Genomic DNA, 25,589 nt, shown 5'->3' with positions numbered 1-25,589 from the left:
ATTATATCCAGATAAACATTACAAGGGTTTTGTCTTCCTGGATTGTGGTGGGCCACAGAATATATTATAGAGATTCAGCTGTGTATTAAAGCTATACTTTGACAGGCCAAGGGTCTGTCAAAAGGCAAGCCATTTATTATGAATATTTGGTGTTATCGAGCTTTTAATATTTCAGCTGTCTTCTGCTGTAAAATTCTTGTGTGCCCAAATATTCCCAACAATTTGGCAAACAATTCAGTTCCCCAGACAAGGTGAGCTTCTAGGTAACTAACTCCTCCCACCCTCTAGACAAGCTGGTTGGAGACACATAGCTTTGTTTCTTGTGCAAATGAAGCTCAGACCATCCCCTTTCCTTGAGGCCTAGTGGCTCTCCAGAGTAAACTGACTGAGAACAAAAGAGGTTTATACATATCAAGGTGGAAGGTAGAGCAACATTCCTGAACCATGTAGTCAGGGAGAGAAGAACAGGTGTTTTTTAGAGGACAGAAAAGCATGGCCAGGGAAAAGAGAAGAACACAGAAGTAATGTAGATGATAAGGCAGAACTCTTGAGCCAGGACTTGAGAGCAAGTAGAGATGGAGAGAGAAAAAACAGAGGACAAAGATGAGGCAGGAAGCATAAGAGCTTAGTTGTTAGCAGTAAAAGAGAGGACAAAGGAGAACTGTGTCTCTGGATGGAACTGAAGATATAGAGACAGAATTTCATCCAAGAGAAATAAAGTAGAAGGACAGAGAGCTTGGTGTATCTAGATTTATTCTTGTCCTGATGAAGCTGTAGCTGAATAAATGGAATTTTATCTTAGAAGAATAAAGTTAACAGACATAAGAGCATAGTGTATGTAGAATTTTTCCCTCAGATATCCCATGCTGGATGTAGTGAAATCCCTGGACCCTGGGTATTCCATACTGGATTAAGTCCTGATGAATTATAGCTTAATGTGAACTCCAAAAATATTTACATACATAAAAAATTCCAAATTCAATTATTTGGAATTTTTTAATTCATTTATTCCAATTTAACATATTGACATATATTTACCCAATAATGCATGAGGATTGATATGTGAATTAATTATACATAATACTGTAGTCAAATGTCACATGTAAAACTTCATCAAATTAATTTTTTCTCTGGTTACCTTGCTCCAAGCACCAGTTCCAGCATCTTTGCATAAGAATTTCAATTTAGTATTAAGTGTGTAAATTGCCTTTGATTTGTGTGAAGATAGGTTTTAAAATTGTTTGCTTGAGAAATATCGTCTTTCAGACACAACAGGACTGATACCAATGGACTAATAAACTCATAAACACTGTGGCAGCATGCACAAGATCTGCACAAGTTAAAACCTTATAACATCCCAAAACTGGGAAAGGGAGGTGGACACAAAGTCCCTTCCCTATCCAAAAAGCTGTTAATAATTGATATTTGCTTGGAAAGACAAAATCAGCTTTCTGTAAGGGTGTGTCATGGATTACATCAACCAACTCTAAGGCAGATCCCATGGCCAAGAATAGATGACCACATGATTTTTTGCAGGCTTTTTGTTTCATTTGTTTATATCATATTGTTTTGTTGTTGCTGTTCATTTATTTGTTCTGAGTTTTGATTTTTTTTGTTTGTTTTTTGCTTTATTTTGTTTTTTTTTTCGAGACAGGGTTTCTCCGTGTACCTTTGCGCCTTTCCTGGAACTCATTTGGTAGCCCAGGCTGGCCTCGAACTCACAGAGATCCGCCTGGCTCTGCCTCCCGAGTGCTGGGATTAAAGGCGTGCGCCACCACCGCCCGGCTTGAGTTTTGATTTTTTTTTTTTTAATCTGAGAGAAAGGACATGAAGTTGAATGAATAAGGAGCATGGAAGGTCTTAGAAAGGAGAAAGAAAAAGAAAAAAAGAACAGAATTGTTTCCTTGATTTTATAAGATCTTTAAGGAGTTAATAACCTTAGTAACTCAGCCAGGAGGTGGTGGCGCATGCCTTTAATCCCAGCACTCAGGAGGCAGAGACGGGGAGATCTCTGAGTTTGAGCAAGCCTGGTCTACAGAATGAGTTCCAGGAGAGCCAGGGATACAGAGAAAACCTGTCAAAATAAAGAGAAAGAAATAAAAGAAAAAAGAAAAACCCAAAATCTTTAATAACTCAAATTGTTGTGCCCAGATCACAACCCCCAGAGAGACCACCAAAGACAAGCATGCCAGAATGCAAAAGCAAGGTTTAATTCTGGATATACAAGCCTAGGCAGGGACTTCGTCCAATACATCCAACACAGTGGAGGCTGGAGGAAGTGCCTGCCTGTCTGCAAGCTCAGTTTTTAAAGGCAAAAGCCACAAGGTTACATCATTTAGGGGTGCTAGTATGGGTACAATTCTGATTGGCTCACTTCTAGGGGCTTTCTAGAAATCATGGCTTAATCTTACTTCTAAGGGGGTGGTTGCCCACCACAATTTCTCATTGGCTGCCTTCAGGTTGGGACATTTCTGTGGTCAGTTACCCTGGAAACCAGGGAGAGGACATTCCATAGTCTGGCATTCATTACCTCATGACTACCTTGTGACTCTGTACTTTTATACTTCCTGGTTTCTGGAATCTGGACTGACTTGTTTCAGTAACTATTGGCCTATTCCTAGAAGGAGAAATCTTAGGCCTTAGTTTTTGGGTGAAAGCATTTTGGTCTTATTTCTAAGATGGCTCATTTTGGTCTCACAAAATAACAAATGCCTGTTCATGTTTGTTTGCTTTCTTTGAGCATGTAGAGAAGCAAGGAGGCTGAAGTTCAAAGTTGACCAGGTTTGAAAAGAAAATACATTAAAAGAAATTAACTAAAAGATACAAATGCATGAGTAATTTAATAAAATTGTAGTTTAATCTCACTATCATACATTAAATTCCCAATAATTAAGGCTGTTCCTGAAGATATATATAGAGAGAGAGCTGGGAGAATTAGTTGTCTTCATTTTTTACCATTTTAAAGAATTTATAATTTGTCTATCTGCAGAAATATACCAAATTACTTGAAAAAAATTGAGAAGTTTGTAGTTATAGAAACAGGTTTCAAAAACTAAAAATAACCATTTATCATTTCACTCTAAGTGGAAACTTTAGTCTTTAAATGATAATTAGAGTATGTGGGAGGAAAATGTTCCTTCTAGGTTGTGATAATGGCAATTTTTAAGAGAAGCAAAATAATATGCATTTATTCAAGCTTTGCATAAAAATTGTAAACTAGTGATATAACAATGTTGCCAAATTAAGAAAGAAATAAGGACAGAGTTCGGGAGCACTCAAACAAGCACAAAGCACAAAGAAATCTCATTCTTCATTCTCTCTTTGTATATGGGGAAGGCAAGATTCCAATTTCCTTCGGTGTTGTTGCCTTCCAATTTTACTTCTCTCCATCATATTCCTTTAAAAAAAATCCTTGATTTCCTGTAGGAATGTAAAGAATTCTCAGCCATTCCCATCTCTCCGTGGTACCATTGTTCATATTTCCCTTGAAATTACTAAACAGGTAAATAAGGAAATTCCCTTGTTCCATGGCCTCCAGAAAGACACAATAATTGTCATTTTGGGAAAAATAAAATCTTGTCTTCACATTTATATGAGTGAGTAGCAAGTGTCTTAGTTTGTCAAAGGATTCTCAGACAAGGAAGGTGTCTACTAAGGGCAGTTGACCGTTATTATGGCAAACAGCTCTTCTACATGTTGCAGAGGGTTGTATTGTCCTATGTGGACAGGGATGGTGGGGTTGGCAAAGGGAACACTCATAAGCACTAGTCTCTAGAAGCTTTGCCTCTCTGACATGTTAGGCAAGCGGTAGCAAGTGCTATCTCCTAGTGTTATGCTGTTCTGACCTAAGTGTTATCACTCTTAGCCTTAACTAGTGTCACAGTCCTCATACAGGCTCCACATAGCCTGACACTTAGCAACAGCCTATGCTATGGTAATTTATCTCTGTTCTCAAATCTGACAACTTTCCGAAAGACATCTGGTAGCTAGGAACTGTGTGTTCTCTTCCCGAAGTCTGAACATTTTCATGGTTCTCATGACTTCGTTGTCTACTTCTATTTTGTTTCCTTCCATCTTGGCTGCTGTCAGTTTGTTCATTCATTTTGCTAACTGTTAGATACATACACAACTTGTCTTCAGGGACTGCTGGACTGTTTCCCTCTCTCAGGTCCAGTGAGGGCATTTAGAAGTATACAATCTCAGTAACCAATGATAGATGTGCCTCCAACCATTACTGCTGCCAAGTTCACTCAAGCACAGTCCACACAGCACCTGGACCCCTAAGGTATTCTCTGCCAGCACTGCTGCTTCTGACCACCTTAGCTTCCTAGCTGCTTATACACTTTTTCTCATGGTCTTAGTCAGGATTTCTATTGCTGTGAAGTGACACTATGACCATAGCAACTCATATAAAGGATAACATTTCCTTGTGGTGGCTTATTTACTTACAGAGGTTAAGTCAGGATGCACTTTCTCCAACAACTCTACACTCACTCCAAGAAGACCACACCTCCTAATAGTGCCACTCCCACTGGGGGCCATTTTCTTTCAAACCACCACATTCATCAACTGCTCAATTGTCGGTGCAGTGGCTATTCCTGTGGTTGCTCCCTGTCTACGGTCTTTGTTGCTCCTTTCTGTTTCCATTTCAGTCCTTCATATTCAAAACCGGCAGATGACTTCTTGAGGAAAGCCTTTTATTGAGCTTGCTCTTGCATCTCCAGAGTACTTAGCACAGGGGGATGGAAAACTGCTGATTCACTCCCCCTGGAGTGATGGCTTCAATGTTAAGAGCACGCTCTTGCAGAGTAGTCTTCTTTGCTTCCCAGCATCACCTCTGTACTCCAGTTCCAGGGAATCAGATGCCCTCTTTTGTCCTCTTTGAGAACCAGAGGTGCAGATGATACTCAAACATGCATGCATACAAAACACACATACACATGCCAAAGTAAAAACATCTAAAAATAAATAAATAAATACTGACTTTCATATGAGTGGGATTGCAGGTGAGCAGAATATGGAGGTTAGAAGACAGCTTTTGGAAGCCACTTCTTGTCTTCCATCATGTTTTCCAGTGATTAAACTATGGCCCTCCTCAGTCTTGCTCTGCAGGTACTTTTATTTATCTCTGTGCTATCTCATGACCACACGACCTTGCCTTTTAGCACAGGTCACAGCAGTCCCTCTGCTTTGCCACCAAAGGAAACACTTCCTTCTGGCCACAGAGGAATGACTGCAGGGCTGAGAGTCAGCAGGCAAAAGTCAGCTACAAATTGGTTGAGGCTGTGTCCTGGTTGAGCCAGGACAGTCAGCTGAAATCTCTGTTCTGTGTTCTCAAAGCACCCAGTGTTCAAAAGGGAAGTGATGGCGTATGTGCCATCCTGCTAGTCCTTTATTTAGAGTGCTTTTTCCTAGGGCAGCAAGGGAAAGTAAAGCACTAATTAGGAAGGCAGATTGCCCATTTGCAGCATCTGCTTGTTTATTGCAAAATGAACTAACTTCACACAGAAAGCTTTCAACATAATCCTAAGGATCTTAACACTAACACCAAATGTCATTTTAACAGTTCTTTAACTCTGCTGAACAGCCCACTGCCACAAGAGGAGAGGTATCCCCTCATTTGCCTCACTACCTCAAAGCTAAGGCCACTTGCTAAAACTTAGTGGCCAGAATATATCAATGAAAGTTTTTCCTTTTAAAAAAGTAAATCAAAAGCAATGTGATTATTAGAAAACGAATATTTCATAGAATATATGAAGTTTTCATTATGAAAATCCATGAGAGATCCTATGCAGTGTTTTAGTTTCATACTAAAATCTCCACTGGAAGTTGAACACAGGCTCTGGTTAGTGGACTTCTCTCTGCTTTAACATGATAAGGAATCCTAATATCATGCTGGGGTCTTCATTGCTATTAAAATATTTATCTTTAAAATATTTTCTATCAATGCATGACAATTTTGTCACCGTAGACACCTCAAAATAGCCCCATCTGGCACTCAGAAAAGAACATTGCTATTCACACTTAAAACTTTTTTCTTATTTTTCTCATATAATTTTTTTATTCTGGAGTACAATTTATTTCTGTGCCACACTGAGAATGATCAGTGACAACATCATTCTGAAGCAACACATATAATTTCAAGAATTACTAAACTATAGTATGAAATATTACTGTCCAAACAAGTGAATGTCAGTAGGATGTAAGGTGAGGAAAGAGATTTAGCAGATTTGTTTGCAAAGTGATATGCTGCAGTGAAGCTCTGCATTTCCGTATAGGTGTTCTTCCATTTCAGTGAATCCCAACAACCTTGTCTTAGGTCCTGCCAACTGATATAGGTTAGGCATAACAAATACTCCTAACCCTTACAAAGACCTTACCTGCAAATTCATATGAAACTAAGTCTACGTTATGTTGAATGTAATTTATTTTCTCTGTTTCTATGTATTTCTTAAACTCATTAGAGAAAACAGACTTCACCTTCAGGTGAAATTCATTTCTGTCTTAAGAGACAGCACATAATTGTCTTTCACTTTCCTTTTGATTGCCTCTTATTTTAGCATTTAATCCTTCACCCATTAAAATAACTACTTGGAGATGGCATTTCTTTGGGGGAAAGTTATAGATATGCTAAGTGGTGTGTGACAAATGAATTCTATAATTTGAAAACCTAGTAGCTATCAGGTGGTGAGCAATGGCTCTTGCCAGTTTTATTGACTATTAAAGGGACATTTTGCAGCACATGCTGCTTCAGATATTTATTGTCAAGTTAAGCCTGGTGTATTCAATTCCACAGTGGAACTGCTGGGATTATAATACTAGAACTATGCCTTATACATGTTGGTAAAGTATTTTTACCTACTGGAAATGTTGCCAAGTTGTTCAAAACAAATGCCACATTTGGGCATTTATGAGAAGTCAGTTTTACTAGAGGTTTTTTGTTTTTTTATTTTTTTATTTTTTTTTAACTGAGGAAAAATTAAACCTGGGTTAAAAACTGTTTTGTAGCAGGAACTTTTAATCTTTATTTACTATGCAAGAAATTTTCCACTCTATATCCAACTCTTAGGTTTTTAGAGAATCATTGGTTACTTGAAATAATGTCTTCTTCCCCAGGTTATTCTGGTACTTGCTGTGTAGTTCAGACTGGCCGTGGACTCATTGTCCCTCTGTCTTCCCTTACCATGTACTGGAATTGCAGGCATTCAGCACTAAAGGTAGGGTTTCACTAATTACTTTTAAAATATTTTAATATTGACAAGGAGTAGAGGCCTAAACTTATAATCTCACAGAGACAGGCACTGAAACTGAAGAGTTAACTCCAGACAGGTCTGAGATGAATAGCATGACCTAGTCCTGTAGCGACCAAGCAACAGATGAATATACAAGAAATACATGCCGTAAGTACTCAAAGGGATTCTGTTCAACATAAAGAAGCATGAAATATATTGCCTGCAGAAAAAATGATAAAATTGAATATCATCATATTAAAATAAGCCAAAGTGAAAAAGATAAATGCCACATTTTTTTTTTCTCTTTCTGGTTCAGAATTCTATTCACCCATACATAAGAACACCATATGTGTGTGACATTCACACACAGACAGGGAGAGAGAGACAGAGTCAGAGACAGAGAGAGATAGAGAGACAGAGGGAGAGACAGAGAGAGAGAGGCAGAGAAAGAGAAAGTGAGACCTGTAAGAAGTAACATTGCTATCCTATTTGTGAGGTGAAAGAGGTAGAGGGAGCTGTGACAGGCGAGGGCAATAGACCATTAATATGGTCAAAGTAGAGAATAGTCTTGCATGAAATACATCACTTTCTAAAATGAGTACATGCTACACTTATTTAAATAAAGAAAAAAATCAACATAAGCAAATAAACAAATTCTCATAATGTAATACAACACCTAACATGTGTAGAGTAACAAAAATCCTTATATGAGCTTGAAATTTTGATGAAATATCATGCTCTATACACAGGTTTGGGAGCTGTAAATTCAACAGAAATTGTTGTTTTATGATTGGTTTCCAGAATTTCTTAAGGACATTGTGTTAGCTTGCATAAGAAAAGTTCTCATAGGCTCTTCTGTCTGAATACTTAGTTCCTAGTTAGTGGACCTATTTAGAAAAGTGTCATCCTAATGGAGGAAGTGGGTCATTGAGAGGGGGATAGAAGTTTCAGAAGATCCCTGCCCATTCCAAAGTGACTTCTGCCTCCTGCTTGGGCTTTGCAATGTGAGCTTTCATCTGTTCCAGCCACCATGTCTTCATTCAGCCATTGTGGACTCTAACCACCGAGAGCTGTAAGCCCAATTAAATACTTTGTTCTGTAAGCTGTCTTGGTTATTCTGTCTTGTCACAGCAGTAGAAAACACACTAATTCAGTTTCTCTCTACTTTGCATTTTCATCTCTCTCCCCACCTGATACTGTTAGTTCGCTAAACGGTCATGCTGTCAGATTAATTTCTAAACACTTATGTTTAAAGCCATAGACCTGGGCTACTCTAAATCTTTTCAGATAAGTTTCTTTTTGCAGTTTATGTTGGTCAACAGAGAGATAAGGAACTGCTCAAAGTGCAGAGACTAGAGATGGAGTCCTGAGCCCTTAAGATGACATCATTACTAGCCCCCCTGCTACCAATGGTCAGTCAAGATCATGGAATAGGAGACAGAGAGTATGAGGGACTGAGAATGGGGAGGAGTGCTGTGAAATGCTGTCTTCTAAACATGAGATGGCTATCACCATCATGGACTCATAACAGCTTGGCTTACCTGAAAAGAACTAAAAAAAGATGAAGCCAGAGTAAATCTTAGTACAGAGGGAATAGATGAGCTCTAGGACCCACTACGCAGGAAGGAGCTACTGGCAGTGGGTAGTTGCTGGGGAAAGTGTGTCATTAGTATTGATGCTATGACTATTAGTAGGTTTCTAATGATTCAGTAGAAGTTTCTAACCCTTGCACAGAGGGAAATATGAATAGCACTAACTAGACTTACAAATTTTTTGTTTTGTTTTATATTTTTAAAAACGTGAAGTTGACAGGAGAGCATGATAAAGAATATGAGAAAATTTGGAGGAGGAAATTGTGAGTGCATTTTTTATTTCTTCGATCACATTTATGACATTTTTAAAAATAAGGAAAAAATAAAAGTTCAATGAATATTTTAAAAGTAATTATGCTCTTATATGGTTTCATTTTTTACTGAAAATAGAACCTTTTCTCATATAATATATCCTGATTAGAGTTTCCTTTCTTTCTATTCCCCCTAGTTCCTCCCTGCCTCCCCTCCCTTCTAGATCCACTCTCTTTTTGTCTCTCACTAGAAAAGAATAGGCTTCTAGATCCACTCTCTTTCTGTCTCTCACTAGAAAAGAATAGGCTCCTCTGAGATGACACCCAAACATGACAAAATAAGCTATAAGAAGATGAAACAAAAGCTATCATATGCATGTTGGACCTGGGAACCCAACAGGAGGAAAAGAGTCCCAAGAGCAGGCACAAGAGTCAAATAGCCACTTGTTCTCATAGCCAGGAATTCCATAAAAATACTAAACTAATAGCTGTACTATATACACAGAGGACCAGGTACAGACCAGAGTGGGCTCTGCTTACTGCTTCCATCTTTGTGTGCTCATGTGAGACTTGCTTGGTAGATTAAGATGGTCTTGTTCTCCTAGTGTTCTCCAACCCTTCTGGCTTTTACAATCTTATTGATTCCTCCTTTTCAGGATTCCCTCAACTCAGAGGGGAGTGATTTGATAGAGGTCTTCAATTTAGATTTTATTTCCACATGATACTAGACTGTGGGCCTCTGTATCTGTTCCTATTTGCTGCTGGAGGAAGCCTGTGTGATCATGACTGGATAAGGCACTGATCTGTCAATGTAGAGAAACATAATTAGGAATCATTTCATTAATGTTTTTCTTTAGACTAGTAGTGTTTGATTCTTCCCTATGTTTCTGGGCTCTCCAGTCTCTAATTCTTGGTTCCACAATCAGTGCCAGGTATAGGATCCTTCTGTGGACTGTCCCCCAAGTCAAATCAGATATTGGGTGGCTTCTTCCCCACTTCCTGTGGAACCATTGACCTAGAATGTTTTTTAGGAAGGACAAATTGTAGGTGAAAGGATTTGTGGCTGGGTTGGTGTCCACGTTTCACTTTCAGTAACCTGTAAGTTATATTCCTACCCCAAAGAGACTAGAGCATAGGGTGAGGGCTCAATATAGGAACCAATTTGACTTCTCCATATTCAGAGTTGTGTGGGTGTTATCCTTGGCAATGGCTTACTGTCAGTTTGCGGAGAGAAACTCTTAGTAGTAGCAACAGCTTTGGTTGTTTGGAATTTCCATGGGACCCCTTGGCCAACAACTCAATTGAACGTAACCCAGTTCTTACACTGGAAGCCTTGCCTGGCAGCAAGAAATGGCCAGTTGAGACTCTGTCCTCCATTACTAAAAGTTCTCATTAGGATCACTTTCTTATATTCCAGGAAGTATTCAGAGTACTAGGCTTCTATACCAGCTTTCCAAATGCCACTCAATTACAGCTTTCTCTCCTTCTGTCCTATCTCTCACTCTCAACCTGATTCCCCAGCTTTTATGCCCATTTGCCCTGTTCCAGATGTATAGTCTACTCTATTCCCTGCTTCCATGAAGACCCCTGAGCACTCCCTAGACCTTTTCTCTTTATGTAATCACTCTGGGCCTATAGGTTGTAGTTCTTTTATCATTTATTTAATGGCTAATATCTACTTATGAATGCTGTATTTGTCTTTCTGGTTACCTCACTAAGAATGAGTTTCTTCAGGTACGTTCATTTGCCTGCAAATTTCATAGTGCCATTTTCTAAAAAGCTGAGTAATACTCATATTGTAAATGTACCACATTTTAATCATCCACCCTTCTGTTGAGAGCCAAGTAGATTGTTTCCAGTTTCTGACTAATATGAACGAAGCCACAATGCACATAGTTGAGCAAGTGTCCTAGTGGTATGATTAAATACCCATTGGGGATAATGCCCAGGATGGTATAATGCCCAGGATGGTATAGCTAGGTCTTGAGGTAGATTAATTCCCAACTTTCTGGGGAACCACTATATTGATTTCCATAGTGTCTGTACAAGTTTGCACTCCCACAAGCAATGGAGGGGTGCTCCCCTTGCTCCATATCCTTTCCAGCATGACTTGTCCTTGTGTTATTGATCTTAGCCATTCTAAAAGTTGTAAGCTAGAATCTCAAAATAGTTTTGAATTGCATTTCTCTAATAGCTAAAGATGTTGAGCATTTCTTTGCTTCTCAGCCACTTGAGATTCTTCTACTGAGAATTCCCTGTTTAGTTCTACATTCCAATTTTAATTGGATTATTTGGGTTTTGATATCTAGTTTCTTGAGTTTTTTATATATTTTGGATATAAGTCCAAAATTTAATGTGCAGATGGTAAAAATCTTTTTCCATTCTGTGGTCTGATACTTTGTCTGATTGACAGTGTTTTTTGCCTTACAAAAGTCTTTCTGTTTCATGAATTCCCATTTATTAATTGTTAAATTTAGTGCCTTCACTATCTGTGTTTTGTTCAAAAAGTCCTCTTTTGTGCCAATGCATTCAAGGCTATTTCCCACTTTCTCTTCTATCAGATTCAGTGTATCTGGTTTCATGTTGAGGTATTTGATCCACTTAGACTTCAGATTTTGTAGAGGGTGATAGATACAGATATATTTGCATTCTTCCACATTCAGATATCTAATTTGACTAGGAACTTTTGTTGAAGATACTGTCATTTTCCCAGTGAGTATTTCTGTTATATATATATATATATATGGTGTTCATAGGTGTGTAGATTTTTGTTTGGGTCTTTAATTCAGTTCCATTGGTCAATGTGTCTGTTTTTATGACAATACATGCAGTTACTTTAGCCCTGTAGTACAACTTGAAATCAAGAATAGTGATACCTTCTGTAGATCTTTTATTGTTCAGGATTGTTTTAGCTCTCCTTAGGTTTTTTTTTTTTTTCATATGAAGTTGATAATTTTTTCAATGTCTGTAAAGAATTGTGTTGGAATTTTGATGGGGATTGCATTGAATCTATAGATTGTTTTTGGTAGGATGACCCTTTTTACTGTTAATTCTACTGACCCACAGGGACTATCTTTTCAACTTCTGTTGTCTTCAGTTTCTTTCTTCCCAGACTTGACTTTGTAATCATACAATTCTTTCACTTCCTTGGTTAGAGTTACCCCAAGATATTTCATATTATTTAAGGCTATTGCAAAAGGTGCAGTTCCCCTAATTACTTTCTAAGTCCACTTGTCATTTTTATATGCAAGGTCTACTGATTTTTTTAAATTGATCTTGTATCCAGGCACTTTTCTGAAAATACTTATTAGCTATAGGAACTCCTTGGTGTAATTTGTAATGTCACTTCTGTATACTATCATATTATCTGCAAATAACTATACTTTTACTCATTTCTTTATAATTTGTAAGCCCTTGATCTCCTTCAGTTGTCTTATTGCTCTAGCTAAAACTTGAGGTACTGTATTGAGTAGATATGGAGAGGGTGGACAACCTTGTCTTATCCCTGATTATAGTGAAATTGCTCTGAGTTTCTCTCCTTTTAATTTAATGTCAGCTTAAGGCCTGCTGTAAATTGCCTTTATGAGGTTTAGGTATGTCCCTTGTATCCCTAATTTCTCCAAAACTTTTACCGTGAAAGGGTGTTGGATTTTGTTAAAGATCTTTGTATATATAATGAGATGGATGGATTACAATTACTGATTTTCCTATGTTGAACCATCACTGCATCTCTGATATGAAGTCTTCTATCAAGAGGACATTTTTTTGATGTGTTCTTAGATTTAGTTTGCAAGAATTTTATTAAATACTTTTGCACTTATGTTCATAAGGGATATTGGTGTGTGATTATCTTTCTTTATTCAGTCTATGTGGTTTGAGCATCAGAGTAAATGTGACCTCATAAAATGAACTGCACAATGTTCCTTCTGTTTCAATTTTGTGGAATAATTTGAGGAGTATTAGTGTTAACTCTTTTTTGAAAGTCTGTTAGAATTCTATGCTGAAACCATCTAGTCCCGGGCTTTATTTATTTATTTATTTGTTTATTTGGTTGGGGGAATTTTAAGGACAGCTTCTATTTCACTAGGTTTATTTAAATGGTTTATCTGATCTTTATTTAACCTTGGGAGGTGGTACATATCTAGAAAATTATCCATTTCTTTAGACTTTCCAGCTTTTTGGAGTGCAGGTTTTTAAAGTATGTCCTTATAATTGTCTGGATATCGTTGGTGTCTGTTGTTATGTCCCCTTTTTCATTTCTGGTTTTGTTAATTTGGATATTCTCTCTTTGCCTTTTAGGTAGTTTGGAAAAGGTTTTTTTTTTTTTTTTTTTTTCTTTTTCTTTTTCCCATCAAGTTGATTGTGATGTGTTTACCCACCAACCCCACAGTTCCCCAGAGTTTTCTTGAGTGAGAGCAGCAGGAAATATTAGACAGAAGGATTTAGAGTGTGGAGATAAACAGATAGAAAATACAGAATAGCCTCAAGAGGGCCTGGAACCTATTCCAAGGGCCCTGACTGTCTCTGCCTCAGGGTATTTATAGAAACGCCAAGGGGTGGAGCAAAAGACCTCCCCCCAGAACAGCCAAGGGCAGACCATCTCAGACACCTGCACTCAGGCCTGTGGTCCAATCATCTTCTCTCTGCAGACCGGCTGGGTAAAGCCATGAGGAACCCAAAAACGGGCTCCCACAGTTGATTTTCTAAGAGTAACTTTTGTTTCTTTGATTCTTTGTATTGTTCTCTTTGTTTATATTTTGTTGATTTTATACCTCAACTTGATTATTTCCTGCTATTTACTCCTCTTGGGTGTGATTACTTTTTTTTTGTTATAGAGCTTTTAGGTGTGTTATTATGTTGCTAATATAAGATCTTTCCAAATTTTTTATGTAGGTATTCATTGCTAAGAGCTTTCCTCTTAGCATGGCTTTCATTGTGTTCCCTAAATTTGGATGTGTTGTGTATTCATTTTCATTGAATTCTAGAAAGTCTTTAATTCATTTCTTCATTTTTATCTTGACCCATTTTTTTCATTCAGTAGACTTGTTCAGTTTCCATGAGTTTGTAAGCTTTCTGTTGTTTCTGCTTTTGTTGATATCCACCTTTAATCCACAGTAATCTGATAGGATGCAAGGAGTTACTTCAGTTTTCTTTGTCTATTGAGACTTAGCTTTATATCTGAGGAGGTGGTCACTTTTGGAGAAAGTTTCATGAGGTGCTAGAAGAATACATATTCTTTTATATTTGAGTAAAATGATCTGTAACTATCTGTTAGGTCTATATAATTTATAACATCTGTTAGGTCCAACATTTCTAGTGTATTCTGTTTTTGTCTGAGTAACTTGTCCGCTGAGGAGAATGAGGTATTGAAGTCTCACATTGTCAACGCATGAAAGTTGATGCGTTATTTAAGTTTTAGTAATCTTTCTTTTACAAAGATAGATGACCTTGCAGTTGGGGCTTAAAAATTAAGAGTTGAAATGTCATCTTGGTGGAGTTTTCCTTTGATGAATATGAAATGGCCTTTTCTGTCCTTTTTGATTAATTTTGTTTTAAAGTCCATTTTGTTAGATATTAGAATGGTTACACCAGCTTGGTGTAATTCCTGTTTGAAGTCCTAATGTTTTTATTTCTAGAATTCCCTAAGTTTGGGTTTTATTTATTGATTGGTTCTATTCCAAATTTCAGGTCTTGAACAGTTTTTTTTTTTTTTTTACACTGTTTCTTTGTGTTTTCCTGGATTTCTTTAAGTGACTTATTCATTTTCTCTTTAGGGACCTCTAACGTATGCATAGAGGCTGTTTTAAGGTCTTTTTCTTGTACTTTGGCTATGTTGAAGTATTCGGGGCCTGATGGGGTAGGATAACTCTGTTCTAGTGGAGACATATTTCTCTGGCTGTTATTGTGTTTTTACACTGGCATCTCAGCACCCCATTTGGGATGAATATAGGTATAGGTGCTGGTTTCTGGATTTGTCATTTTCGGGTGGGTATTTTATTCTTTGATTTCTGTTTACTCTCTGGATTTTTGGAAAGTGTGATTGCTGTGTGCTGCCTCTTTTCCTGGCTTGTTTAATTGGTGTGTTCCTGGGGAATGCCTGCTGGCATTGGAGGTTGGAATGCTGGGATGAATTGGGAGAAAGAAGACTGGAGAAGGTCTTTCTGACCTGTTAGCGATAGAATCAGAGAGGAAAGGTTTTCCTGCTACAGAGCTAGTTTTGAATCCTGATGAGATTGAATCTCAAGAGCAATATTAGAGGTGTGTGTCTGCTTTTCTCCTAGGTGTTACCTGGAAGGAGCAGACCCTGTGTTAGCAGGGGATTCCTGCTGGAGTTAGAGTCTTGGGCAAAGCAACAAGTAGGGGAACAGGAAGTTAGAAAGGGTAGTCTATGGGATCCACAGGACATATGGGTAGGGGGAAAGGAAGGATACAGCTGGTGTTCTGTTCCAGCTAGGGAACAGACTGGGAGATTAGTTCTGGAGGAACAGAGAAGGTCTGTAGAAAGCCTACCTGGTTTGAGGGCATGTGTCTCCTGTGGTTTAGCAGTGGGTGCCCGCTGGATTTGGGAGCTAGAATGCAGCGACAAATGGGGGGGGGGTGCAGGTTAGGAGGGGATGGACTATGGGATCTACAGGAGATGTAGTCAGGGAGTAAGGAAGGATACAACTGGTGTTCTGTTGTAGCTCTAGGGATGAGACTTGGAGACTGGTTCTGGGGAGAGAGAGAGAGAGAGAGAGAGAGAGAGAGAGAGAGAGAGAGAGAAGGTCTACCTTCTTTACCTAGTTTTCTGCAATATGGTTCAGTTTTTAAAATATAATTTGGTATTATCTTACTAATCATATTATTGAAAAATATAGTTTTACAAAAACATTGAATGGAATTTAAAAAATAAATATCTATTGTCTGTGAAATTTTAGTCAAAACTAACATTACCCTGGTATTTATCTTTATTTTACAGTGCAGAGTTTAAAATGCATTATTTAATACAAGCATGTGGGATGAGAATGTGAAGTGAGTGTACAACTGAAAAGATTATAACTTTCCATTCTAATAACTACTGATAAGAAGAGAAATGTCATTTGAAGTAAGATTGTTTTAAAATGTTACACAAGATTTTGTTCTACCATATGTTCCCAGTAACACCGTTTCTTAGCGTATACACCAAAGACTACAGGTCTTACTAAAGAGATACTTACAAATCCATGTTTATTGTTGATCTTTTCACAATAGCAAGGAAATGCAATGTACTTAAACATAGACCAATAGCAAAACTGATAACGACAATTACCTATGTACAATGCAATTTTATCCAGCCTAAAGCATACAGGAAATTCAGATATTTTCAAGAAAACTGATGTAAATATATTTTCGTATGTGAGGTAATCCAAGCTCAGAAAACTGAATATCATATTCTCTCTCTGATATGGGGACCTTATCTTATAAATGGTAAGTGTGTGTATTTAGGTGGGAGTAAATGTGACCAAAGGCCAGAAAACTAGGAAACAGCCAGGTGATATGACTAACAGAGGCTTTCAGGATTGGGCAGGGAAAGATAATTGGACACTTGCAATATGAAAGAAGAACGTGGAGCAAACATTTAAGGAGAAGAGGGATGGAGCAGACTAGTAAGGGACGGGGAATCAAACTTGTCAAATAACACAACAAAGCCCGTTAACTCCAAAGTTTAAAAAAAGTGAAAAGAGCAAAAGGAAGTGACAACAATAATTTAAAAACTCTTATTATGGTCAATTCACATTTTAAGTAATTAACTATAGTTAGATTTCAAATATAAAAATATTGATAATCACAAAGGAACTCAAGTTTTGAAAAATGTTACAAAAATCTGTACGTGCTCTTACTAATTTTTTCCTCTCACCATATCATATGTACCATCATTTGAAAGGATATATTGTTAATTGCACAGATATGAGGAAAAAGACCACTGACATAAACCATCATCATCAAGCTAATTAGAGCAGTATTTTCTTTTTTAATTTGTATTTATGGACTGTCTCTCCCTAGATGTGGGGTTCCAGAAATCAGCATTGGACTTGGAGAAGATAAGGAATTTTATCGCTCAGGAGTAGGGAGTTTCCAAATGGGAGATTTTGGCAGGCAAATAGTTGGAGTTACAGAAGCAGGGCATAAACAGAACAGGTTGCTCATCGCAGCCTCCTTGAAGCAGAGATACATTTCTAAGGTGGTCCTAAGAGAATGGACGTAACAACATGGTCATAACACCATAAGAACACGGTCATACCATTATAGTCATAACAACGTGGTCATCATAACTTGCTGAAACAAAGGCATGTTCTTAAATAGAACATTTTTAACCAAAATACTTACTTCAAAAATGTATTCATGGTGTTCCAAAAAGTTATATACAATATCTAAAATTATATTTATTTATTTGGTCATTCATTCATTTGATGTATATGGGTGTTTGTTCATGTTGTATCTGTATGCCTTCAGAGGCAAGAAGAGGATACTAACCCCCTGGGACTGGATTACAGACAGCTATAAGCTGCTGTGTGTATCCTAAGAATCTAATCCAGGCCATCTCTCCAGCCCTGCAACAATCCGTTATTGATCTAATTTCAAAGAGTATATTTCATGAAACTATTGATATAGAATGATATTTACTTATAACCTAATTCTTTTCAATACTTAAATTTTCCTTATTAAACATATTCTGGAGATTTGTAAGTATATTCCTTACCTATTTTCACTACCTCTTCTCTCACTTTTAGATTTATCTGAAACTTAAGGATTTATATTACAATTTTCAGTTTTCAAGGGTTGTTAGAGTATAAGGGGGATAAAAAGCACTACTCATAACAAGGCTAGTCATTAATGAATGTTCATTTGTTTTATTGCAAGTGGTATGTGTGATTGTTGTAAATATGTTTGAAAATGAATAAGATGCTCAGCCAACACCAAACAATAATAATTTTTCCTATATCTGAAAATAAATAGAATTCACATCTCTATTATAAAAATTCTCAGCTCAGATTAGATCGTGCAGTAGCATATATGTGTGTGTTAAAGTATCTATCTCTCTATATATATAAATTGTTGAGGATACTTTTTTGTATTCAAATAATTAAAATTTTATACCAAAATTAGAACCAATTATGGGTACAAATATAAGAAGACATGTTCAACGACCATAATTAAATTAATGTTACATGTTATAAGAAATAAGCAAATGTATTTAGGAAGTATATAGAAATGGATGGGTGAAAGCATGCAGATTTATTTCCTTGCCTGAGGATGTAAAATAATTATAAAATAATGTACCTTATATTTACTGCTTTTCAATTTTAGTGAAACCAAATTGAATGTATAATAGGTGAATTTATAATTGCTGAAAGAGATTTTATTGACAACCCTTATTTTTTATAGTAATTTATAATATTTATAATTAAACAATATCAAAGCACTCTTCATCCTTAAAGGTTTTGAGATTGGTACGTGCATCTGATTTTATATAATTTTTTAATTACATTCCACATTTGAATATGTAAAAAATATAGAAATAATAAGAAAATGTTATGTCACTTTTCCTTCATTCAAGTAATATTAGCACTGTGAACAGAGATGATTGAAAGAACACTCTAAAGATTAATGAACAAAATAAAGATTAAGTATTGCTGTCTTAGAAGCATAGTATAACTTCTCATTTAGACAAGCACAAAGTTATAACAAAAACGAGGCGTTAGAGGTTGAGATAATTCTTTAGATGACTTTCAATCTTTAAAATCACAGTTTCCATTTGTTAACATTTAATTATGAAGTGTACTTTATTTAGAAACATTTTTAATAACAAAAGAAAGAATACATAATCAGCAATTTCCTTAATTAATGTAATACTATTGCTTATAATATTTTGTGGATGTGGAATAAAAGCAATTTGATTCTGATGGAGGGTAGTCTATACAGTGGACCATCTGACTTCTAGAAATTAGCAGGAAACAACTTTTGTTGCTAGTACTATTGACTAAATCTTAGAATGTGCAGGCTAGTAAATATCATAAGTGAGGGCCTCCAGGAATAAATGAGGCTATGGCCAGACACTTCAATTCTTGCTTCTGAAACAGAACACAATCACTTTAAAAGCATTTTTGCCATCCAAGAAATATAAACTATTAATAATCTCCCCAGGTTTCCTCTCCCCATTCCAAACTTTTTTCTTCCTATCCTTCCTCCTATCTTCCTGACCAAAATGAGAAAACTAGTCATATCTGTAATTGAAAAGTGTTGCTTTTCCCCATCATTCTTTTCTAATAAAAGTGATCTAACTACTGCTTAACCTAGAATTAAACCACATGTAAATTCACAGCAAGCTATCCGTGATTTAGAGCACAAGGTATTGATCAACTTGTTTTACATAATTGGTACAGCATTTTAAATTTGAAAGCTGAGCATACATTACACACACACACACACACACACACACACACACACACACACACACACATATTCACAGATGTCTAGGAAACACTAACCCAAAAATGTCAAGTGACAATCGAACTTTTTCAAAGCACATTGATTGTATGGTAAATCCTTTCTATTGTAAAATACAAGTGTAGGTTATTATATTTGTACATTCATGTTTGTTTAAGATTTATACAGTTTATTTTTCATTTTGAAATATTTGGATTTTTGCATCTTCATATTAAACAACGAATATTGGCTCACATAATAAATAGATAAATATATTGATAAATCAGCCTGCCACCATTACACACTTGAAAGTAATCTTAAACCATAAACAAACTAGATTCATTATATTTATGATTAAATTTATTTCTTAAGAATTGAGCTATGCCTTTCCTGTAACCTTAATTATAAAAGGTCATGTGCTTTCTGCTCCAGGAAACAGCAACAAACAATCTATATTAGAACATCTATATTAGAATCTCCCCAAAGAAAATACACACACACACACACACACACACACACACACACACACACACACATATATAATTTTGTGCACTTTCTGTTAATCTTTATATTGCACTATGGATTATACCATATTAACTTTATTTTCTATAAGTTGTAAAAACTACAGTGTCCGTCATACAGTCCAGGAAGGTGCTAACTACATTTTACTTTTGAAATAAAATCTGTTGGCAGCATTAGTAAAGCTACTTTCATTTGCATGGTAATTGAAAAGAAAATCGGGGGAAAATGTTAGCAAGATGATAAAAGAAACCTATCTGTCCTACCTAACTTAGGTGTCATGTATTCATTCCTACAAGATAGGAAAATAACAAGACGATCCAATTAATTATCCATGTAGATTGCAATTCTGCAACAATCTCCTGGCCAAAAAAAATTGGAAATCTATTAATCAATGAAAATGAAATGAATCATACCTCTTCTGGCTCCTGTACACAATTTTAATTTTTGGCAGATGAAGGCTGGGATTTTTGTATTGCTTTGGAGATGACAAAGCACATTTAGTTGGTCTGATATTTCCTAAATTGCTCTAGCTCATACTGATGTTATTTAATAAAAACCACTGAGAGTAAAATCTGTTCGCTTTTCAAGGTGACAAGGTTATCATCCTTGAAGAATAACTAGCATGCTGAAATGTGTTTTAATAGGTTTTAACACCTTTGTTTTAGTATAATTGACAAAGCCTTATGAATAAAGCAGAGTGAGTATTGTTAGCTCACAATAAAAAAAAAATTAAAATCACATGAAAATGTCTAGCAGTGTTTGCACATACAATAAAGAATTTAGTATGAGGCTACAGTTGTTTTTTTGATTTTTTTTTTTTTTCGAGACAGGGTTTCTCCGTGTAGCTTTGCGCCTTTCCTGGAACTCATTTGGTAGCCCAGGATGGCCTCGAACTCACAGAGATCCGCCTGGCTCTGCCTCCCGAGTGCTGGGATTAAAGGCATGCGCCACCACCGCCCAGCCGTTTTGTTGATTTTTTAAGATAAAACTACTTTCATAATTTCTCTCATTGGAGAAATATGTTTAACATTCATTGCCACGCAGTAGTCTTCTAATTTTTGGAATACTCCTTTTTGCCTTTTTATTTGACTTGATTAGACATCTTGCATTAGAATTTGATACATATTTATTCCTGATTCCACACAGCATCCCTTCAAAATCCTATTAATTTAATTGACATATAATGTTTGATTCAGGAAACTTGCTATTCAAAGTGTGATAGATAGTAAAAGACCAGAAATGAACATCCAGATTAAGGTCAACTTAGTGATCAGTTTATATCCTTTTAATTCTTCAATCACCAGGTTTGTCATTCTACATAATTCTACACTGTCCATGATTCTAATAAAGTGGAACATATGTCCATTAATTTTACTTTCCCACAGTTGCTCTTTCTTTACATCCTCTTCCTATACTCTCCAGTTTCTATGTCCTGACCCCAAAGAAATAATTTCCTCTTGTCTCAATGAAATACAGACGACTTAATCTCAACCACATAGAACTCTTAACAACCATAGATAACTTTTAGTCCCACACTTATCAGCTCCTTATTGTCCCAGTGAAGCACAAATAATTCTAATCATTTCATTCATAGTCCCATATTTACAGGGTTTCAAAACACCCTAATGTTGCCTAAGATTATTCCTTCCTCTAAAAATATTTTTACTAAACTATATAGACTATTGCTATAACCTTTGATTACCTCCCAAAGTTGAAAAGAAGACTGTTGCTGGAGAATTTCTCTCCAGCTCCCGTCACCAAGTCCCGCCAGTCCCAGAGCCCATTTATAAAATAAACACACAAACTCTTACATTATTTAAACTGCTTGGCCATTAGCTCAGGCCTGTCACTGTCTAGCTCTTACTCTTATATTTAGCCCATTTCTATTAATCTTTACTTTGCCACATGGCTCATGGCTTACTGGTACCTTACATCTTCCTTCTCCTGGCGGCGGCTCCAGGCAGTCTCTTTCTCAGCCTTCCACTTCCCAGAATTCTTCTCCTTGTCCCGCCTATACTTCCTGCCTAGCCAATGGCCAATCAGTGATTTATTTACTGACCAATCAGCAACACACTTGACATACAGACCATCCCACAGCACTTCCCCTTTTCTTTTCTTAAAAAGGAAGGTTTTAATCTTTATATATCTCCAAAGTCAGCTTGGTATATTTGGGAATTTGGGCGTAGTTTCTCTTATTACTTCCTGCTGAAGGGGGGCGCTGTATCTTATGGGGATACAAAGAAAATTTTAGAATTATGGAATAGTCCATGAGGGTATGTCGTCTGAGCCAGTTGCCTTGAAACCATTCTGGATGTTGGATCATCAGGGCCATGGTGTCATCGGAGACCTTTCAGGGGGTCTTGGCTGGTCAAACCTGATGTATCTTAATCTGGAACAAATCCATAGTCTCTGGCTTTCTGTGGAAACAAAAGCAGAGACTCTTTTCCAAAGCAACATATCCTTATATCCAAATTTTGAAGTCAAGGTACCTTTAAAATATACATTTTGGCATAACTCAACAGCTTTTACAATCAAATGTTTTTCTGCAGTTACGAATATCAAAGAGAACATAATCCAGATTCTCTGTGTGGTAGTCATCTTTACGTGGCTTATTTTTTTATATTAGCTTGAGCCTATTCCTTTAAAAAGCAGCCTTCTAAGCCTGAAACGGCGCAGTGGCTGCTGGCTCCGCCCACTTCAGCTTCCCAACATGGCGGTGGTCCGCATTCCGCCAGCTCTGGGAGCCGTAACTCTCAGAAATAGTGGGTCTACACTTTTACCAAAGTAGCGTGTAGCCCAGAAACCTCTTTTTTTGTTTTGTACTAGCAAAGGCTAAATCCACCACACAGTTTAATGTGCTACTTGCAGAGGCCTCATTCCCACCATACTGCAGGTCGAGAGCGCACGCTAGGAACCCGCCAGTAGCTCAAACCGGCAGCTGCCGCTTATTTGAGAGAGACAATTAGGAAGCTGTTTTTAGCTCCGTTTTAGAATCTTTTTTCTAAGTTTTTAGGTGGAAACTCTTGCCACCACGTTGGACGCCATTTGTTGCTGGAGAATTTCTCTCCAGCTCCCGTCACCAAGTCCCGCCAGTCCCAGAGCCCATTTATAAAATAAACACACAAACTCTTACATTATTTAAACTGCTTGGCCATTAGCTCAGGCCTGTCACTGTCTAGCTCTTACTCTTATATTTAGCCCATTTCTATTAATCTTTACTTTGCCACATGGCTCATGGCTTACTGGTACCTTACATCTTCCTTCTCCTGGCGGCGGCTCCAGGCAGTCTCTTTCTCAGCCTTCCACTTCCCAGAATTCTTCTCCTTGTCCCGCCTATACTTCCTGCCTAGCCAGTGGCCAATCAGTGATTTATTTACTGACCAATCAGCAACACACTTGACATACAGACCATCCCACAGCAGAAGACTTTATTGATAAAGACTCAGTGCACATTGGACAAAGGTCTTGGAGTTGGCCATGACTTGAAAGCCTCCTCTATGATCACTGTTCATAGTAACCAAAGGTAATGAGCAAGCAAATAATGGAGTAGAGAAATCAATAATCATTCCCAACTCTGGTGTCTCTGAACAATAACCATGACCAGCCTTACTTAAAAATGAAACAGTGGCACTCATACCTTGGTAGTGACTAACAGCTGTCTCATTGGACTCCATCCTATTTGACAGAAGAGAATTCAAGCCTGGTACTGAAAGCCTAGCCAAATATATTTGACTAGTGAGGACATGGATTTTAGTGGAGAATAGGCTACTTGATACTTCCTTTTTCAATATAATTTACTACTGAATTCTAAATCCTTATCCTAATGCCCACAGAGAAGTGTAGCTCTTATCTCACATTAAAGAACTTACTTTTTGCAGCTGCAGGAGGCCATTACAAGAAGTCCCAACTAACCAAAATGAGAAGAAAAAAACATCTAGCTGATCATAGGGTACCCTGACCCAAGTGATATACCACAGTTTGACTCCTGCACCTAGGGCTCAGGAAATGCTGAAAACAAGGAGTGGAATGATTGGAAGAACCAGAAGATGAGAATGTCTATGGAGAGATAATGTACACTATGACTGGAAAGCTGCATTTATGGAATCAAGACAAGATCACTTTAAGACAAAGATCTCTTAGTATGACTCACTGTTCAAGGGATTTGATTCAGAAGTTATCATCCTTTGGGCAAAGCTTGAAGATAGAGCAAGACTTCAGAGAAAAGTTGAGTTAATATGCATTTGTAAAGATGGATAGATCTTAACATTGAGTTATTAGTATTTACGCTGAAAAATAAATGAGTTTCAAACCTAAGAGTTAGAGAATTAGCAAAGAAAGTTAGAGAAAGTGAACTGAGAATTTCATGGATTGGTGGGAATGAGAGATGCTTCAGTAGAGAACACTGACCGTGTTATATTTCTCCAAGGATTTCTTTAGATACTGGTAGTGTCAAATGCAGTTTATTCACTACACCTTCAAGTTTGGCACAGGAAAGATATTTTCTGATATTTGATGTGAATAACTGGCAACTAGTGTTGTATTATTTTCCTCTCTGACAAACAAATTCCATGACTTGGTTCAAAGAGCATTCCTACAGAAATTATTTTAACTAGCTTATGTAAATCTCTGAATCTGTTCTATATACTTATTTCATACTAACAAGTTAGGATAAATTAAACTGAAAACATCATGGCACTAGCATTCAATTATCTCATGACAATCAATAATTTATTGCTTATCCTTACAACTTAACTTTTAGTAATTTGCACAGCAGATTGGAGCATGCCCTTTTTAGGTGCCTCAGTTGGTCTAAACTTCTTCCAAGCAGCTGATCTGGTCTGAGAAACTTCTATGCATCTTGGTTACATTTTATCTGAGAGAAACTGTCAACTTTCATTACTTACTCTGACATGGAGGGGCCTAGGGATTCTGGTCAGTTTAAGGAACTTCCTGGAAGTATTTTTGAATTGTTTACCTTTCTGATTAAGGAACTTTCTTACAGTATGGAATATTTTAACCTCAAAGGAAACTATTCCACAACAATGACAAGTTGGTGAGGGATGGATTGTACTGATTAGTTTTAACTTGACGGAACCTAGAAACAGATGCAAAGAGAGCTCTATTGAATTATCTTGATCAAATTGACTTGAGTATGTCTGTATAAATTTTCATGATTAGCTAGCACAGGAAAATTCACCTTGAATGTGAGCAACACCACTTATTGGGCTGGACCCTAAGCTATGTAAGAGTGAAGAAAGTTAGCTGGCTATATAAACATGAAAGAGACAATGGTGCATTTATGCTATCTGCTCTTCACCGTAGATGTGAAATAAGTAGACGATTGAGTTCTGCTTTGAATTCCCCAAAATGATGGCGGGTAACTTGAAACTCACCTTTTCCTGCCCTGGCTCTTCTTGATTGGGGTGTTTGATTATAGTAACACCAATGAAGTGAGAACTGTGATTTTTTTGTTTGTTTAGTTTTGTTTTTTATGAAATTGTTAAATAAGTGAGACTTTTTTCCTTTGTTATTTCCATTCTCTTCTG

General features: G+C 37.0%; 1 long non-coding RNA gene across 1 annotated transcript; it reads right to left on the bottom strand.

Annotated features, from left to right (window-relative positions):
- Positions 1–21,855: 21,855 nt before the first annotated feature.
- On the bottom strand, positions 21,856–23,396 carry LOC131920709 (uncharacterized). Its single transcript, XR_009381753.1, has 2 exons — positions 23,293–23,396; positions 21,856–22,460 (listed from the first exon to the last, which is right to left on the bottom strand). It is a non-coding gene; the product is annotated as an uncharacterized LOC131920709 (long non-coding RNA).
- Positions 23,397–25,589: the final 2,193 nt, after the last annotated feature.

Source organism: Peromyscus eremicus, chromosome 10 (assembly GCF_949786415.1).
Source record: "Peromyscus eremicus chromosome 10, PerEre_H2_v1, whole genome shotgun sequence".
Taxonomy (NCBI): Eukaryota; Metazoa; Chordata; class Mammalia; order Rodentia; family Cricetidae; genus Peromyscus; species Peromyscus eremicus.
This window is presented reverse-complemented; position numbering and strand designations above follow the sequence as displayed.